The sequence below is a fragment of the Symphalangus syndactylus genome, chromosome 7, assembly GCF_028878055.3.
Source record: "Symphalangus syndactylus isolate Jambi chromosome 7, NHGRI_mSymSyn1-v2.1_pri, whole genome shotgun sequence".
NCBI lineage: Eukaryota > Metazoa > Chordata > Mammalia > Primates > Hylobatidae > Symphalangus > Symphalangus syndactylus.
In genome coordinates this window covers 97,032,063-97,052,324 of record NC_072429.2, presented here as the reverse complement: position 1 = coordinate 97,052,324, position 20,262 = coordinate 97,032,063, and the positions used below count along the sequence as shown (strand labels likewise).

The 20,262-nt window shown below is 42.6% G+C and overlaps 1 long non-coding RNA gene across 1 annotated transcript in view; it reads left to right on the top strand.

Moving 5' to 3' along the window:
• Positions 1 to 20,262, top strand: part of LOC129486663 (uncharacterized) — a 48,557-nt gene that overhangs the window by 6,288 nt on the left and 22,007 nt on the right. The window contains exon 4 of the long non-coding RNA XR_008659047.2: positions 13,271 to 13,295. This is a non-coding gene — a long non-coding RNA (uncharacterized lncRNA). The remainder of the gene's footprint in view (positions 1 to 13,270; positions 13,296 to 20,262) is intronic.

Here is a 20,262-nt window from a genome sequence, read left to right as displayed (position 1 = left end):
ACAGGCACTGGGCAAGAACTACTGGAAGCCCTGATACAACTCCACATATCTCAGAATCCTTCGTGGCTCCCCATTGCCCTCAGGATAAAGCACAAGCCTACTGGGTATCTGTGGCGTCTTTTTTTGGACAGCAGGGTTCAGTTCTGTTCCTGCCTCTTGAAACCGCAGCATGTTTTTAATTGGGTAACGGGTGTGTGATTGGACCTGCCATGGCTGCCTGACCCAGGGGAAGAGCTCCCCCTGCTGGTGGAAAGGTCTGCTGCACCTTGGCCCCAGTTGCTCGTGTACCTCACTTCACGCATTGTGTTCCTGGGGATTTGCACATTAAGCTGAATCATCTGCTGAGGGTTCTTGGGGTGTGCACTTTTAAAAGGAAATCCGTGGCAAATTCTTTTTGTGAGGCGAAAAATCCTTTTTGGAGCGAAACCTGATAGCATCTCTGCCCTTGGAATAATCACTGCCCTTCCCCGTCCCCTTGCTTGTTGATGTTCTGAATGTTGGAGTTTGTTGAAGGAGGTCTGTTGATGCTGGAGTTCAGGATGAGGACCCTGGGCATGGGTCCTGGGGAAAGGCCACAGTAGCTGAAGCTGAGCCCCAGATGCTTGTACATCTGACATTTCCATGCTTTGCCGAGGCTCGTTATATCCTGAAGCTTGTCTCTTAAGGGGTTGATGCGTCTCAAAGTCTGTTGAGGGGGTGTTGTTCACAGCTTCGAAGGCCCCCCACTGGCAGATTCAGCTGGACCCACGCACACATTTGGAAATGGGTCAACTCCTGTGGGCCTTGGCCAAATTATCAGGAGGAAGCAGAAAGGAGAATGCAAAGAGAAACGTGCCCTCCATTAGAAGGGTATCAACTATGTTACCCAAAGGGGTTGTGCCTATCACAGTTAGAGTTGTTTTTCCTCCCTCCAGATGTTGTGTGTTACAGAGTCCTTTATTAGTAAGCACACACATGGCAGCCTCAGCCACATCCAGTGCCAGTGCCAGCCTTACACCTCCAACCATGGTGGCTGCAGTTAAGCATGAGGTATGGTGTGCTATGCACTGAGGTATGAATTCCGTGCTTCTGGGAGCACCATTCTGTGAAAATTAGACCCTCATTAGAGTCTGGACACTTGGCCCAAGAGAATCGGATTAAGCTTCAAGGCTTCATCTCTTTTGAGATTAGAATCCTTGCTATGAGAACCCACCTTCAAGGCCAGCATCCTGGTTTTACCTGGAGACCCACGCAGGTAAACCCTGGGTCACTTCCAGACTAGGCTCCTTAGGAGTCAAAGTCTGGAGACCCAATTTGCATCTCTATAGTTGATTGGAGTGTTAGATCCCTGCTAATCCAGTCATCTAATAAGGCCAGAACCCACTGGACTTGAAAATTATGTTCATGGCATCTTAAGCTCAGGGCATGAAGGAAAACCCAGAATAAAAAGCACAAAGACTCTTTCCTTCTTCAATTGAGAGGGCAGACAGGCTACGTGCACTTGAAAATGGTTATAAACACCAGACCCACCAATTACAATTTAGGAGGTCTTATATGTAATCTGCCCAGTTCCAGATACTTTAATTCTATGTTGCAGAGAAGTAAGTGCCAGCTGGCCACAGACCGACCACGTTCAGGGTTCAGTTCTAAACATCACTGTTTGGGAAAAGCTCAATCTAAAACAGACAGCTCTGGATGTGTTTAGGTTTTGCTTTCTTTCCACTTTTAAATATTAAAAATTGACTCCAGCTGTGGGGTTGAAAGTAACGCCTAACCTATAAAAACATTGACAAATAAATCACAATGCAATTTGCCGCGCATTTTTGTGAGGTCTAAACACCAGTTCTTGAAAGGAATTTTCCATTATTGCATCTTGGGAAGATAACTTCTTCATGAAAAATTCATTTGACTTTTGTATTTCATAAAATCATCACATAGCATTCCCACATTTGGGATCTGCATGTACTGGAGCACCCCCAGCTTTCAGCTTAGCTTTCCAGACTCCTCAGCCTGTCTTCCATGAGTTTTGCGGGAAGGTGGGACAGCATTCGGATCCTAACCTGGTAGTTTAGAGCTAAGCTGTGCCCTCTACCCTGGGCTCTGTCCTTTTGAAAACTAAGCTGAGCCTCAGCTAAGGGACAGCTCTCTCTGAGTCTGGTGTGAGCACCAAACTCCCCTAACCAAACTCTGTCCATGTGTCCAGCACACGTCTGGGCACCACCCCTGTCTAAGCAAGAAAGAAACCCCCAACTTTATCGCTTCTTGATGCTTTCACTACTAGGAAATAGCACTTTCCTTTCTGAAGTAGGGACAAGGGATTCAAGGGGGACCCAGAACAGAGGCAGGAAAAAAAGTCTATGTGACAGGCTTGGTTGTGAGTTAGAATCTTCAAGTGTCTTCTTCCAGCAATGCTGCTAACCCCAGCCCAATCTGCATGGTATCACCCATGATAGGATAGCATGCTGCAGTAACAAGCACTCTCAAGTCTCAGTGACATCTTTCTGCTTATATTCTGTCCATCACAAGCCCATTGCATTATAATATCTACACTAGGATCCAACTGATGGAGCAACCGCCATCTGAAACATTACCAATGATCACGGAAGAAGGAAAGAACCATCTTAGAAGCCCCTTCACCAGTAAATAAATGCCATAATGACCAGAACTGGTTACATAGCGCCATCCAACCTCAGGGGACCAGGAAATAAAATTCTACCCACCCAGAAAGCAGAGAGCTGGAAAGATTTGGTGATTGGCATTGATGGGTATTACATCCATCTTGTCTACCTACAATATCTGATGGTCCTTCTGCAGTATCTATACTGGGCAGTGACCCTTCTGGGCCCTAGCCTCAGTAAGATCACAGCTTTGGGAGTATACCTATGGGGACCAGGAAGCTAGTATGTATCAATTGCAGTCAAGCTTATAGCAGATGCCCTCTTGGGGTGTCTGCCCAGTTCCTGTACTTCTTCTCTGAGTGCTATACCCAAACTTCTCACAGAGGTACCCCCAGGAGTTGCTATCATGTAGGTACTACACAGCCCTCCTCGACCCAGTTTATTGGATCAGAGGAATGTACTTAACTAAAGCAGAGCCAGTATCACTCTCAGAGATTTAGAATTGTGGTTCAGAAACAGCTAGTCTGTATGATGCATGTCAGTTGGAGAGCCTGGGCAAAGCCATTTTCTGCCACATGCAAAGAAAGTTGTACAGCAGAGCAAGAAGAATGAGCCAGACATGCAGAGAGGAGTAGGTATAAGTAACCATGTGGAGAGAGAGAAAATTCCAGCCTCATCTTAGCACACAGACACTTAATACCAGAACAAAACGCTTTGTTGGCAAGGGAGAAGGAATGCTGTACAGGCAAATAAAAGTGTCTACCACAGAGGTTAATTACCTAGGCCTAGGGCACTGAGTGTCTGGAAGATTCCTATTGAAATACTGACACTCTTGGCAGGTTGCAGTGGCTCACACCTGTAATCCCAGCACTATGGGAGGTTGATCCCAGCAGGCGGGTCACCTGAGGTCAGGAGTTCAGGACCAGCCTGGTCAACATGGTGAAACCCCGTTTCTACTAAAATACAAAAATTAGCCAGGCATGGTGGCAGGCGACTGTAATCCCAGCTACTCAGGAGGCTGAGGCAGGAGAATCGCTTGAACCTGGCGGGCGGGGGTTGCATTGAGGCGAGTGACAGAGCCAGACTTGGTCTCCAAAAAAGAAAAAAGAAATACTCACACTCCTGCCAAAGTAGTATCTGCTGCCATTACTCACCATAGCGCTCTGTGTTTATTAGTTTAGGCAGCCATTTGGTGATGTCCTTAGGGGAAGGAGCCCAGGATTTGCCTATTTTACTAGATTGGAATGTATGGGAGTCATAACAATGAGGAAAATAGTCAATTGCATATAACAGAAAACCTCCAAATAACTGTGGCTTCTTCCTGTTTCACACAAATCTAGAGGTAGGTAGCCTGAGGCCAGCAAAGCAAGTGGATGAAATCATCACCGACACAGTTTGTTCCCCTAGTTCTCTGCTCTGCCTTCCCTTTAAACGTCTCATTCTCATGTTCTAAGATGGCTGTAGGAGTCCACCATATTCTTGTTTCTGGAAGCTGGTGAAGGAAGGAGAGGAGGGTGTGTCCTCTTCTTTTAAGACTTCTCAGAAGTCTCATTGGCCAGAGCTTAGTCCTTGGATGCGGAAGGTAGAAAAATCTGCCCAAGAAGCCCTTCCTAAATGGTGCTTCCAGTAAAATTAGCTCCATTACTCTGGCTCCAACTAATTGGACCAGGACTTAGGACCTAAATCAAGACAACCATGGGTAGACCAGACTTGAGGAAAGTTAATCTTGAAAGTAAGTTGATTTGAAATTTCACCTGGTTGAGCTTTTCTTTCCAGTGGGGGCTTTCCATAAATGAATGGTGACATAAAGACCAGATCAGATCCTCCCTTCAGGACACCACACAAAGGGAAGGGGGGCACCCAGGCTCAGGCCTGCCCCAAATGGTGCCGAGCTATTGCTCCATAGCTCTATGAGTTCTTTTTTTGAAAAAGTATATTATTAGAGTGAGTCTTGTTATGTTGTCCAGGTTGGAGTGCAGTGGCAGTGGTCACTATTATTTCTGTCTGCCCAGAGAACAACAAAAGTATGTTTTTCCCATACGTCTCCTCCTGGTTCCTTTGGTCTCTATACCCATACCTATTATATCTACCTATACCTATATCTACTACATCTACCTATATTTGTTCATTCATTAGAAACTGCAAGTTGATGATATCCTAATTTTCATTTATCAGTTGGGAAATGCTTTTATAGAGAGACTATTGCCTTCATCTGCTACATGTTCAATATCCCTCATCTGAAATGGTGAAGACCAGAAGGGTTTCAGATTTCAAAGTTTTTTGGATTTTGAAATATTTGCATATACATAATAAGATATCTTGGGAATAAGACCCAAGTCTAAACACAAAATTCATTTATGTTTCATATATACCTTACTATTATTATTTTTATTTAGAAACAGGGTCTCACTCTGTCGCCCAGGCTGGAGTGCAGTGGGGCGATCTTGGCTCACTACAAGCTCCATCTCCCGGATTCACACCATTCTCCTGCCTCAGCCTCCTGAGTAGCTGGGACCCGGCTAATTTTTGTATTTTTAGTAGAGACGGGGTTTCACCGTGTTAGCCAGGATGGTCTGGATCTCCTGACCTTGTGATCCACCCACCATCGCCTCCCAAAGTGCTGGGATTACAGGCGTGAGCCACCGCGCCTGGCCAAACCTTAGTAGTCTTTAATAGCTTCCTTGCTGACTGGTGTGACAAATTATTCCTCTTGGACACTTTCTGGCTTGGATTTGGAATTAGCCATTTCTCTAAGGAGATTTGCATCTTTTGAGGAAAAATTGGTATTTCAGAATCAGCCTGAATGCTAGGGGTGTCCATTGCTACTAGGTTGATCATTGTTTCTAGACCTTTTCAGTGAAGGGAGCTGGGGGTTGCAGAGGGAATACATGTATATAGTCCCTCCACAGCCCCCAGCTCTGTTATATAGCAGAGAAAGCATATTTGATGACAGAGATTTTATTAACCTCTTTCATCTGTATATCTTTTCTTCCATGCCAAGAATCTTGTTCTCAAGGACACAGGGGATGATAGAATTAGAATATCCCACAATTACTCATTTGTTTTATCCCATATTGCATACACAGCAGACTCAGAATAAAATACTAATCCTACCATCATTATTATGACCAAAAACATTTTAAAAGTGTTTTACATATGATCTCTCGATCCACCCCACTTAAAAAAAATAGCTGTACTAGATCTCCATTGTCAGGACATGAAGTCATTATATACTTTATCATTAGCACTCATTTAGTCTTAGTTTCACAAGTAACTGTGTATTTAATGCTCCCCACGAATATCTCTCTAGTTATTTTGATTACCCAAGGTTTGTGCTCTAGAAGACTTCTTAGGAGGGACTTATGGAACCAGTTTCCCTAAGTTGTTGATAAACAGTATGTCTGTACCCTTTATATTGAAAGTCAGTTTTGTTGGGCTCACATTTTCTGTTTTGAATACCTTAAATATTTTATTTCATTTTCTTCTGGCAAAAAGTATGATAATAATCTAATTTTCTTTCTCTTTCATGCCACATACTCTTTTTTTCTAGATGCTCAAAGTATTTTTCTTTTTCTGTAAAGTCCTGCAATTTTTTAGAGTGTATCTTAGAGTTGGTCATTGATACAGTTGTGCTGTGTACCCACTCAAATCTCATTTTGAGTTGTAGCTCCCATAATTCCCACATGTTGTGGGAGGAACCCAGTGGGAGATAACTGAATCATGGGGGCAGCTTCCCTCATACTATTCTCATGGTGGTGAATAAGTCTCACAAGATCTGATGATTTTATAAGGGGAAACACCTTTCATTTGGCTCTCATTCTCTTATCTTGTCTACCATCACATGAGATGTGTCTTTCACCTTCTGCCATGATTGTGAGGCCTCCTCATCCACGTGGAACTGTGAGTCCATTAAACCTCTTTCTTTTGTAAATTTCCCAGTCTCAGGTATGTCTTTATCATCAGTGAAAAAAATTGACTAATACAGTAAATTGGTACCAGTAGAGTGGGGCACTGCTGAAAAGATACCCAAAAATGTGGAAGCGACTTTGGAACTGGGTAACAGGCAGAGTTTGGAACAGTTTGGAGGGCTCAGGAGAAGACAGGAAAATGTGAGACAATTTGAAACTTCCCAGAGACTTGTTGAATGGCTTTGACCAAAATGCTGATAATGATACGGACAATGAAATTCAGGCTGAGATGGTCTCAGATGGAGATGAGGAACTTGTTGGGAACTGGAGCAAAGGTGACTCTTGTTATGTTTTAGCAAAGAGACTGGTGGCATTTTGCCCCTGCCCTAGAGATTTGTGGAACTTTGAACTTGAGAGAGATGATTTAGGGTATCTGGCAGAAGAAATTTCTAAGCACCAAAGCATTCAAGAGGTGACTTGGGTGCTGTTAAAGGTATTCAGTTTTATAAGAAAAGCACAGCATAAAAGTTTGGAAAAATTGCAGCCTGACAATGCAATAGAAAAGAAAATCCTATTTTTCTGAGGAGAAATTCAAGCCAGCTGCAGAAATTTGCATAAGTAACATGGAGTCAAATGTCAACCACCAAGACAATGGGGAAAATGTCTCCAGGGCATGTCAGAGATCTTTGTGGCAGCCCCTCCCATCACAGGCCTGGAGGCCTAGGAGAAAAAAATGGTTTTGTGGGTTGGGCCCAGGGGCCCTCTGCTGTGTGCAGTCCAGGGATTTGGTGCCCTGTGTCCCAGCTGCTCCAGCCATGACTAAAAATGGCCAATGTACAACTCAGGCCATGGCTTCAGAGGGTGCAAGCCCCAGGCCTTGTGGTGTTGAGCCTGCAGGTGCACAGAAGTCAAGAATTGAGGTTTGGGAACCTCTGCCTAGATTTCAGAGCATGTATGGAAACTCCTGGATGTCCAGAAAGAAGTTTGCTGCTGGGGTGAGGCACTCATGGAGAACCTCTGCCAGGGCAGTGCAGAAAGGAAATATGGGGTGGGCCTCCCATAGAGAGTCTCCACTGTGGTGCTGCCTAGTGGAGCTGGGAGAAGAGGGCCACCATCCTCCAGAGCCAGAATGGTAGATCCACCAACAGCTTGCACTGTGCACCTGGAAAAGCCATGCTCAACACCACCCTGTGAAAGCAGCTGGGAGGGAGGCCACACCCTGCAAAGCCACAGGGGCAGAGCTGCCCATGGCCATGGGAGCCCACCTCTTTCATCAGCATTACCTGGATATGAGACATGGAGTCAAAGATCATTTTGGAGCTTTAAGATTTGACTGTCCCACTAGATTTCAAACTTTCATGTGGCCTTTTGCTGCTTTGTTTTGGCCAATTGCTCCCATTTGGAGTGGCTTTATTTACCCAATGCGGAAGTAACTAACTTGCTTTTGATTTTACAGGCTTATAGGCAGAAAGGACTTGCCTTGTCTCAGATGAGACTTTGGACTGTGTACTTCTGAGTTAATGCTGAAATGAGTTAAGACTTTGGGGGACTGTTGGAAAAGCATGATTGGTTATGAAATGTGAGGACATGAGATTTGGGAGGGGCCAGGGGCAGAATGATATGGTTTGGCTCTGTCCCCACTCAAATCTCATCTTGAATTGTAGCTTCCATAATTCCCACATGTTGTGGGAGGGACCTGGTGGGAGGTAATCAAATCATGGAGGCAGTTTCCCCCATACTATTCTTGTGGCAGTGAATAAGTCTCATGAGATCTGATGGTTTTATAAGGGGTTTCCACTTATGCTTGGCTCTCATTCCTTTCTCTTGTCTGCCACCATGTGATATGTGCCTTTCACCTTCTGCTACAACTGTGAGGCCTCCCCAGCCACGTGGAACTGTGAGTCCATTAAATCTCTTTCTTTTGTAAATTGCCCAGTCTCAGGCATGTCTTTATTGGCAGCATGAAAATAGACTAATACAGTCATTTTGATCAATATTACCAGGTATATGGTGTGCTTCATTCTCCTGAAGAATTGACCACATTATCTTATAAAACAGCCCTGAAGATACTACTGGCTCTAAAATCTACTTTGTCTGATGTTAACATACCCACTCCAGCTTTATTTTGATTAATGTTAGCATGATATATCTTTTTTCATTATTTTTCTTTTTTAAATAGACATTGTTTTTAGAGCAGCTTTAGGTTCATAGCAAAAGTGATTATAAAGTACAGAAGTACCCCATGTACCCTCTTCCCTACACATGTACAGCCTCCCCCACTGTCAACATCCCACCCCAGCATGGTACATTCATTACCGTTCATGAACATGCATTGACACATCATTGTCACTTAAAGTTTATATTTTACATTAGAGTTCGCTCTTGGTATTGTACACCCTACAGGCTTTCACAAAGGTATAACATGTATCCACCATATAGTATCCTACAGAGTAGTTTCACTGCCCTACAAATCCTCTATACCTCTCCTTTTCATCTCTCCCTCTCCCAACCCCTGATGACCACTGACCTTTTTACTGTCTCTGTAGTTCTGCCTTTTCTAGAATGTCATATAGTTGGAATCATAAGTATGCAGCCTTTCAGAGAGGCTTCTTATAGGAATATACATTTAAGTTCCCTCTGTGTGTTTTCATGACTTAATAGCTCATTTTTCTTTAGCACCAAATAATATTCTATTGTCTGGATGTACCACCATTTATTTATCCATTCACCTACTGAAGGACATCATGGTTGCTTCTAAGTTTGGGCAATTATAAATAAAGCTGCTATAAACATCATGTACAGATTTTTGCATGAACATAAGTTTTCAACTTCTTTGGGTAAATATCAAGAAGCCTTATTGCTGTATTGTTTGGTAAGAGTATGTTTAGTTTTGTGAGAAACTGCCAAAGTGCCTTCCAAAGTGACTGTACCATTTTACATTTCCACAGCAATGAATGAGAGTTCTTGTTGCTCCACATCCTTGTCAGCATTTGGTGTTGTCAGTGTCTTGAATTTTCAACATGCTAATCAATGTCTCATTGCTGTTTTAACTTGCAATTCCCTAATGACATATAATGTTGAACATCTTTTCATACACTTATTTGCCATCTGTATATTTTTGGTGAGATGCTTGTTCAGATCTGTTGCCCATTTTTAAATCAGGTTGTTTTGTTTTCTTAATGTTCAGTTTTAAAATTCTTGGTGTATTTTGGATAACTGCCCTTTATTAAATGTGTCTTTTGAAAATATTTTCTCCCCATCTGTGGTTTGTCTTCTCATTCTCTTGACAATGTCTTTTGCAAAGCAGAAGTCTTTAATTTTAGTAAACACCAGCTTATCAATTCTTTCTTTCATAGATTGTGGTTCTGGTATTGCATCTAAAAGTTATTGCTAAATCCCAGGTCACCTAGATTTTCTTTCTTTCTTTTTCTTTTTTTAACTCTTCTAGTTTTACAGTTTTGGATTTTACATTTACGCCTATGATCCATTTTGAGCTAATGTTTGTGAAGGGTGTAAAGTCTTTGTCTAGATCCAACTTTTTATTCATGGATATCCAATTATTCCAGTATCATTTGTTGAAAAGACTGTCTTTTCCTCATTGCATTGCCTTTGCTCATTTGTCAAAGATTAGTTAACTATATTCATGTGGGTCTATTTAAGAGCTCTCTATTCAATTCCATTGTTCTATTTGTCAATTCTCTGACCAATATCAGTCTTGATTATGGTAGATTTATAGTAAGTCTTGAAGTTAAGCAGTATCAGGTTTACTTTTTTCTTGTCCCTCAATATTGTGTTGGCTATTCTGGGTCTTTTGCCTCGCCATATAAACTTTAGAATCTCTTTTGATATTACAAAATACCTTGCAGGGACTTTTAATTTTTTTTTAATTGTGATGAATCTTTACAACAAGTTGGAAAGAACTAATATCTTGACAAGACTTTGTCTTTCTATCATCCTTTTACTTTTAATCTATTTGTATCTTAACATTTAATGTATGTTTCCTATAGGCAACATATAGGTCAGTCTTGCTTTTTTATCCACTCTGACAATCTCTGCCTTTTAATTGAGATTGTTTCAACATTTATATTCAATGTATTGTTGATATGGGTAGACTTCAGTTCATCATTGTATTTTTTTCTATTTGTCCCAGCTGTCCTTTGTTCCATTTTTCTCTATTTCTGCCTTTTTTGGATTAATAGCTGTTTTTTTAAAAAAATAATTTTATCTTTTTCCTTGGTTTATTAGCTATAACTCTTTGTTTTGTTATTTAGTGGCTGCTATAGGGTTTATAATATACATCTCTAACATTTTACATTCTACCTTCAAGTGATATTATAGCATTTTTATGTATAGTATAAAATCCTTTCTTCCATTTCTCCTTTTATGGGCTTTGTGGTATTGTTAGCATACATTTTGTTTTCACATATATTGTAAACCCTATAATACAATACATTATCATTATTTTTGCTTAAAAATATAATTATATTTTAAAGACATTTAAATGATAAGGATAAATTTTATACACATATACATGTAGCTACCATTTCCAATGTTCTTTATTCTGTTGTGTAGACCCATATCTCTATGTGGTATCTTTTTTGTTTTCTGCCTGAAACTTCCTATAACATTTCTTACAGTGTAGGTCTGCTGGAGATAAATCCTTTCAGATTTTTGTGTCTGAAGAAGTTTTTATTTCACTTTTGTTTTTGATAGATAGCTTTGCTGAGTATAGTATTCTAGACTGATACAACTGTCTCACTTGTATTGCTTCCAAGGAGAAATCTGCTGTTATCCTTATCTTTGTCCCTTTGAATGTTGTGGTCTTTTATCTCTGGATGATTTTACGATTTTCTCTTTATCAATGGTTTTTGGGACATTTTATTTTGATGTGCTTTTATGAAATTTTAGTTTCATATGCTTTTCTTCATGTTTCTTTTACCTGGTATTCATTGGGCTTCTTGGATATATGAGTTTATAGTATTCATTAAATTTGAAAAAAAAATTTGGACACTATTTCCTCAAATATTTTTTCAAGTCTCCTACTGCCCCTCCTCTCCTTTGGAGCTCCAATGACCATTATATTAGGCTGTTGGAGTTGTCCCACCACTGATGCTCTGTTAACATTTTTTTTTTTTTTTTTGAGACGGAGTTTCGCTCTGTCACCCAGGTTGATGTACAATGGCGTGATCTCAGCTCACTGCAACCTCTGCCTCCCAGGTTCAAGCAATTCTCCCTCCTCAGCCTCCTGAGTAGCTGGGATTACAGGCACCCATGATCATGCCTGGCTAATTTTTGTATTTTTGTGGAGATGGGGTTTCACCATGTTGGCCAGGCTGTTCTTGAACTCCTGACCTCAGGTTATTAGCCCACCTTGGCCTCCCAAAGTGCTGGAATTACTGGCGTGAGCAGCCACCATGCCCGGACAGCTCTGTTAACTTTTGAAACTATTTGTTCTCTCTGTGTTTCATTTTAGGTAGTTTCTATACCTCGATCTTCAAGTCCAATGAATCTTTTCTCTCCTGAAATGCCTAATCTGCCATCAATTCCATCCAGTGTATTTTAGTCTCAGGCATTGTAGTTTTCATCTCTAGAATTTCAATTTGGATCTTTTATATTTTCCACATTTCTATTTAACTTTTTGAAATATAGAATAACTCAAAATAAAAACTATTTTGGTGTCCTGCTCTGCTAATTCCAACATCTGTGTCATTCTGGGGATGGTTTCTACTGATTAATTATTTTCCTCATTTTAGGTTGTGTTTTCCTGCCTCTTTCCATGCCTGGTTCAGAAGAGACACTGTTTCCAGCCCTATGTGAGCATCAGATACTCTTCCCTCTAATATTTTCAGACAATTCTTTCTCCAGCCTTTAGGTGGCTCTTTTTTGGACCGCCTTTCCCTAGATGACATCACTCCAATTTCCTCCAAATCCTGTATCTGGTGTCCAATATTTTGAAAGGGTCTCTTCCTCACTAGCAAAGCCTGAGGCTTACCAAAAGCAGAAAAGGGGGATAAAAAGCGTGACTCCTACTAAGATGAAATGGAGAAAAGCACTCAATAGTTACCTGATGCCTTCAGTGTGTTACACGCAAAGGAGTGGTTTTGGTATTTGGGAAACTCAGGTTAAAGAGAGGTGCTTTATTTATTTCTTCTCAATGAATATGGGATCATCTTTCCATGATTAATGTCCAGAGGACCTGCAGTATTTGGGACATACATTGCTAGATTAAGCATACATAGATCTCAAACCACTTCAGGCTCAGTAAATTGCAATCTTTTGTTTTGTTTTAAACTAAAATGGCCTATTTCCACATTCTCAGAGACACCTAGGATTTTCAGCTGTAACATTCTGTGCTTCTAAGGGTCTCAAAATATTTGATAGCTGTTTTATTTTATACCTCCTTTATAAACTTGGAGATAGAATTCAAGCTTTCACCTGCCTTACAACGTTACTATAGGTGATGAGATTAGTACCGCAAGGTGAGAAGTTGGAGAGTCCCATATTTTCTACTCATGCTCCTGTGCTCCAGGCATGTATTGCCTTTTCCATCTGAGTTTGCCCAACCCACTCAAAAAATAAACCCAGGCCATTTGCCAAGGGGATTAAAAGGCACTGGGCAGCAAGGATGCCTAAACCATGTGGAATGTATTGTCTCCTCTTTCTCCTTCCCGGGCTCTTAGGCTTTCCTGGCAGCCTGACTTTGTGGGGATTCTCAGAGTTTTGCTATAGGTAAATGTTTGTATTTCTTTTGCATTGCAGATACAGGGAGCCAAGGATGGAAGGATTCCAGGTGAGGAGGACTGCAGCATTGAAAAACATGGTAGAATTTGGGTAAAATTTATCTTCAGATGAAAATAGTACCCTCCTAAGGACTTGTCAGATGATGGTTTGCAAAACAATTATGTTTTCTTCAGTGGCCTGGGGCAGTATCCACATGGGGTTTTTATGGTTCTGGAGTTCCACATGGCCCAGTCTCTTTTCAAAGTCACATTCAAATAAATGCACTTGAGAAACTAAAAGTAATTTTAGTAACCATCCCTTCATTGTATCTCTGAAATATGGGGAATCCCATGTATAATCCTAGGCAACATGGTGTGTAATAAATAATATAATAACGATAATAAATTTTGACTCCTTTTAAATTCTCTCATACTCCAATCTGCCCCATAGCATCTACACCTCTCAATCTGCTCTAAAACTTTCCCTGACATTCATTGTGAGGGTCTTTCCTCATCCATGATTCTCTCCACTATCACTATTTTCTACCTTGCTACCACAGCAGAGAATGCCACAGGTGTTACCACACCTCCCAGGCTGCACTAGGAAAGCTGGGAGACCTCGAGGCTTCATACTTCCTTTGCTCTCCACAGAGGGAAGCTGGGAGGACCTCTGGGAATTATATTTTTCCCTTGCTGTGAGTGCTTTTCTTGCAAGTCAGTGCTTTTCTCCCTTATGTACTTAATCAATAATGGAAAATGCATTTGAGAAAGCTTCCAAGTGAACCCCTGGGGTCAGCAATAGTGATAAGAAACGGCCTAAGAGGCTGGGTGGGATCATTAATTGCCAGCCCAGTGGGTGGCCAGAGCTTCCAAAAGGCAGATCTCTAAGAAAAGACTTGGGGGATGGCTCTGGTCAAGGCAGAAGTAGAAATGTGTGGTCCAGACTCCCTGGCACCCCTTTAGGAAAATTCAGGCTTGCTTGTAGGTCTCTTACAAATGCTTCAGTGGCACCTGGAGTGGCTCAGACCTAGGGGACAGACAGGACATGTTGATGAGGCATTACACAGTGGCTAGGGATGACCAGATGCTTACAGGTGGGCTGAGGATAGGAGCTTGGAGATCAGAGAGAGGCAGTGTGGATCAGGGAAGCAGACTGTCAGCAATGGGGGCAACTAGTAAGTGGTCATTGTCTATAAATCTAGAAGGCAGCACTGGGGGACTAAGGTCCCAGTAGCTGGGACTTATGGGCAATACTGGAAAGATCAGGGTGAATATTTTGTCCTAGAGGAATGAAGATCCTGGTCGTGAGAGGCACCTGATGCAGAGGAATTAGATAAGGATGCAGTTATCAGAAATGAGACCTAAATCAAGGTGACTGGCCACAGGGAACAAGACAGAGCCTTATTGTTAGGCTCAAGAGATAAGATCAGTCCTGGACTATCAGAAAACTCAGTGCAAATGAGCCCTTGAAGTACAAAGTATAAGCACCCAAGGTGCCTTTTAAGAGAGGCTGCTGGACGCTGGTTAGAGCATGGGGTAAATGATAATCCTGGCTCTTTGACCTCCCCTCCACCTGTGAAACGTTACCTAATCTCTCCCAGTCCAGTTTCCCTATCTCTCAAAGGGTGTCAGTAATTCCTACCTACGGAGTAGTTATAGACATTCTGATACTTGGTAATGCAGAATAAGGTTGGAAAACCTGTCAGCTCTTAATACTACGCTTGATACTACCAAGTGGGATTTCATTCTCCAGAGCACTTGATCCTACTGAGCTGGCCTTGATGCTACAGAGCAGGGTCGTAAAACATGTCGGCTCCTCTCCTTCTCCTCCCACATCGCCACTGTCATCATCATGTCTCATCCACCCATTCAGATCAGGAATGGCCCCAGAGCTTGGGTGTGGATTCTGCAGATGAGTGTTGGGGACATGCTGGCATGACAAGCACACGCATGTACAAACACGATGGCCCCAAATTACTCGAATTTGTTTGTCAGTCAGTCGTCTGGCATTGGAAACCCCGTCCATAAAAGCGATATTATGAACAATGGTTTGGTTGCCAGACTGGCCCACAGTGCCTTTCTTGCTCAGGGTAAAGCGGGTAAGCATAGCGCCACCATGAGGTGGGGACCCCATCTGCATTCTTGCTTTTAGAGCCAACCTTTAGAGGGAGGACTTGATACAGGGAAGTCGTGGGAATCCACCCGGAGCTAAGGGGAGCTCTAAAAGCCATACAAAAGCTCTCCCAGGCCCACACCTCTCTTGGTTCCATACTGTGACCAGCTCCTGGTGAGCTGCAATAAGACCCCCAAAGTGGAGGCCCAGATTTTCCAGGATTGAGAGTGGCGGATAAGGGAGTGTCTGAACCTTCCTTGCTGGCATCCATTATCCTCTCTCTTCTCCACTGCTCCTGCAGAAGCCGCTTCAGTGAGTGACAGCATCTGTTCCTGCCATTTGCCAGCTGTTGTAAGAGAATTAAAAGTCTCATCTGAGGCTATGATAACAATTTAATGATGAGCCTGTGAATTAGGGCATAACAGCAGAATTGCCGCTTCATTTTCGGGCTTAGATTAGTGGAGCTGACTTTATCCTACCTGACCACACAATGAGCCATGCAATGCTCCTCTGTGGATGAGGCAGGTGAAATTCTCCAGGTGGGGGGCAGGAGGAGGAAGAGCAATATCAAACTTGATCAGGTTATACTGAACCAGAGGAGAGGTAACAGAATCTGATGCTCAGATGAAACGGGATCTGCAGCAATATCCAACTCATCATGAGTTGTTGGAGAAAGAGGAGGTTTAAATTAATGGATTTTTTAGACAACTGAAAGCAAATGCTTTTTCCCAAAAATGGAAACTTCTAAAAGCACATTCATCATTGTTCCATGCTGTAATGGAGTTGTGTCCTGAGGAGTTTTTGAGGCATGTAAGGCTATTTGCCCTGGCACTAGATGACCCCCTCCTAATATGTTTTTCTATTTGGGGACTGTTCTCTCTCACTCTCTCGCTGTCTTTTGCTGCCAGCTACCACTTCTCAGTGTGCCATCTCTCAGCATTTCCCCACTGTGCTTGCTTGTCTTTTTAACTCTGCAGGAACTGAAGGTTACCAGGGAAAACCAGAAAATCAACCTGCTAGAGCATAACCTTACATCTCACTGGATTCTAAAGCAATTGAGTTGGATTAAGGTGGATCTTCACCTTTATTTCCCCTATATTTATTTACTTCCCCTCTATTTGCTATCACTGCCACCCATATTCTCAAAACACACAGACACACACACATACACACACACACACACACATTCATTGAAGATCAAGGCCCTGACTCATATCCTTTTTCTGCATCTCTAAACCTACCATTACTGCCTTTAGATCTAATCCACCAGAGTTCCTACCCTGGGCTCCATTTTTTAGAGGACCCTGCTCTCTAAGAGACAAGAAATCTAAGGCGCCAAGGGAAGAGTCTCACAGAGAGCCCATGCACCCTCTTTCAAGACTATGTTCTGGGTACCTAGGTCCTTGAAAGTGCCTGCCCATATGGCCCTGAGCCCACTTCCAGGGCCTCCTCCACGGGTCTGTCCTCCAGAGGGTGAGCAGCGCTCACCTGGTGTGTGCACTCCTAGAGGAATCCAAGTAGCTACTGGTTGGGAAGGTGTGAGTGGAGCTTGGATGTTCAAGCCCATTCCACCTACCCTGTCCTCCTTGTTCCACATCTCAGAATAGATCAGGGTGGGTGTGGGAAAAGAAGGCAGGCACCTCCATTTGAACTCTTGCAGAGGCCACACAAATCTTAGGGGCGGACTGGATCTCCATTCAATTCTGGGACTTGTCAATGCCTCTGTGGACGGTCCATTCAACACACTACCAGCCTTATGAGTTCTTGACTTGCTCAATTCTAAGCACCTTCACCTGCACTCCAGATCTTAGCATTGCACTCCAGAAATTCACAGGTAGTCCTGAATTCACTGGTATTAAGTATATCAAATATAATTTTCTGACTCAGATCATTCCCCTTCCAGCATCTGTCATGTTAGAGACACTGAACCTGGGAATCTAGGCCTCTCTTCGTTTCAAAATCTGGACCCTCCCTCTTTTTCCCTCCCATCCCTTTAGCTCTACCCTTTGGGGACACCAGCTGCTCCTTCTGTGATATCCAACTTCACTTCTCTGATGAGCTTAGAGACCTTGAAACCACAAAGGCCTCTATAAGGAATATCTGTAAGATAGCTTCTCTTCTCTACCTAAAATTACACAAAAATCAGAGAGAGAGAGAGCAGCATAAAGGTAAGGAAGAAATCCTTTTCACATCTCCACAGATCTTTCAAAGGCCACCCAACCACCTGTGGGCTCTCCGTTGTTCAGAGGGTTTCCACTTGTGGTTCAGTCTACTTGGACATCCTGCTCCATTTCTCAGCTCTGCACCACCCACCTTTCATTACTTAGAGCAAGCCTCTGTGACCTCTCTTCTTGAGTGTCACGACAGTGCCTCATCTGACCTTTGCTCTTTAAGCCCATGCTTCCTGCTGCACAAGACACAAATCATGTTGCCTCATCCTCTCGCTTAAACCCTTTCCGTGCCCTCCCCATGCAGAAGAGGGCCCCCACTCCCTGGTAGGGGTGTCAGGTCATCCATGATCTGGCCTTTCCATGTCTCCAGCTTCATCTCCCATCATTCCCAGCCCCTGCAACATCAAATCATACATGATGGTCCTCCCATACCAATCATGCCAATAAATGCTTTCATAGCTTTGTTCATGCTATTCCTCTGCCTGGACTGTGCTTGCCACCATCCCACCCCTTCAGTTCCCACCCCCTTCACATGCCTACTGTCCCTTGACATAGCTCAAGTATTATACCTTCCAACCCTGCTCTCACCTCCTTGCAAAGGCTATGCTGGTGCTCCTCTACTGGGTTCCCACAGAGCTGGTTAAGCCCCTGTGTCTTAGAATGTCCCGCATTGCACTGAAATTATCCGCTGAAGTGTTTTTATGTGCCTTTAAGTGCCTTGAGAGTCCCCACTGCACCAAGCACTCAATATATGTCTGCTGAACCAATCTGAACTGAGAAAAGCAAGTGTATTTCTGTGGTACTTATTTCCTTACTAATGACTCACTCAAGTAAAGATACTCATCTAGAGGTCTATTTGCTTGTTTCTGGGTTTTTCTATGGCTGCTGCTTCTATGGCTGAAGTCTAATTGCTAGTTGATCCATCTCAATCAGTTAATCATTATGCATTTATTGAGTATCTACTATGTACTGAGCATTGTGAACAATTATAATCAGAAGTACAAAACATAGTCCTTACCTTTAAGGAGATTATAAATTTGACAATTTTCCTGGAAATTAAAAATAATATAATTTGCAACAGAGCATTTTTAATAGGAAGGACATAAAAATTTCTTTTCCTTTTTACTATCTAAAAATGTTTGATTATTAGCTCACCCAAGTTTCCCAACCACAGGGGTCTAGGTTTTGTTCAGCAGCCATGGTCTGTTTGAGAGGCCTGAGAAAAATCAAATAAAGACAAAGTATTATAGGACACTGTATATTTTTGGGCAATAAAAAGGCTCTAGAAGTTAGAAAGCAACTACAGACCAAAGCGGGGAAAGGTGAGGACCTGTTTTTTAGGTTTTTTTTTTTTCAATTTGGATAAAAAACTGGAGTGACCTCCTGGATTATGTGGAACAAGTTTGCTTCCATAGCAGCGAGTTTTGTAGCCCTATGTCATTTGTTCTTAAACAGGGGTGATTTTGTCCCCCAGGGGATATTTGGCAATGCCTGGAGATGTTTTTGGCTGTCACAGTCTGGGAGGGGGCATCTGTCCAATGGATGGAGGCCAGGGATGCTGCTAAACATCCCACAATGACCAGGACAGCCCCCATGACAAAGAATCCTTCAGCCCAAAATGCCAATAGGGCCAGTGTTGAGAAACCCTGCCCTGTGTTACAGAATGGGACTGACACTAGCTGCATTCCAGCATCCCACAAAAATAACCAATGCAATAATGGCTCTTGACAGTCACATGCTTAACCCCCGGGTGCCTCTGACTCATGCATAAGGACAAAGCTGAGACTTTGACATAGGCCGGAACAGAGCACTCTTGGATGATTTTTACGCTATAATTAGTTTTAAAATATTCTTACCTTTCTCTGTCTTCCTTGCTCCCAGCTGCGTTTCTTTATTTTAAAAGAAGGAAGTTAAATAAACAAGAACAACTCCCAAAAGACCCTTTATTTTTATCACTGGCGTTTTTCCCCTTTTTCCTTTGCCCATGAGGTAAAACACAAAATAATGGAGAAAGAATATCATCAAGGCTGCTGCTAAGATTAGTAGTGGCTCCTGGACCCTTGCTTAGGCAACCTACTCAGAGAGTGAAACACCTCAAACACAGATGCAGTGCACAGATGGAATATGATCATCATAATTTGTTCATTGTGCTTTCCCCCCAGGGGTATTTCTGGGTTATTTATTTATTTAAACACAGTGGTATATGTTTGAAGTAAGAATATCCCAATCTATATTGTTCTCTTTTCCCCTGTGAGGGTCATGTTTCTTCTGTCAATAACACAGGCTCTGTTTTCCTTAAGCCCCAAATTACACTTCCTCATAAGAAATGAAAATGCCACAATTTCCTTGAGGCCTTTATTCCACATGATTCTGCTAATGACTAGGATAAAATTGAGAAGTTCAGGAAAATGAAATCTCTCCTTCCATCAAAGTGGGTAAACAAACTAAGGGAAAACAAGAAGCTAAATTATGTAGAGGCTTTAAAACATGTCCCATATGGATAAAACTGGAAAACATCATTCTCAGTAAACTATCTCAAGGACAAAAAACCAAACACCGCATGTTCTCACTCATAGGTGGGACTTGAACAATGAGAACTCATGGACACAGGAAGGGGAACATCACGCTCCGGGGACTGTTGTGGGGTGGGGGGAGGGGGGAGGGACAGCATTAGGAGATACACCTAATGCTAAATGACGAGTTAATGGGTGCAGGAAATCAACATGGCACATGGATACATATGTAACAAACCTG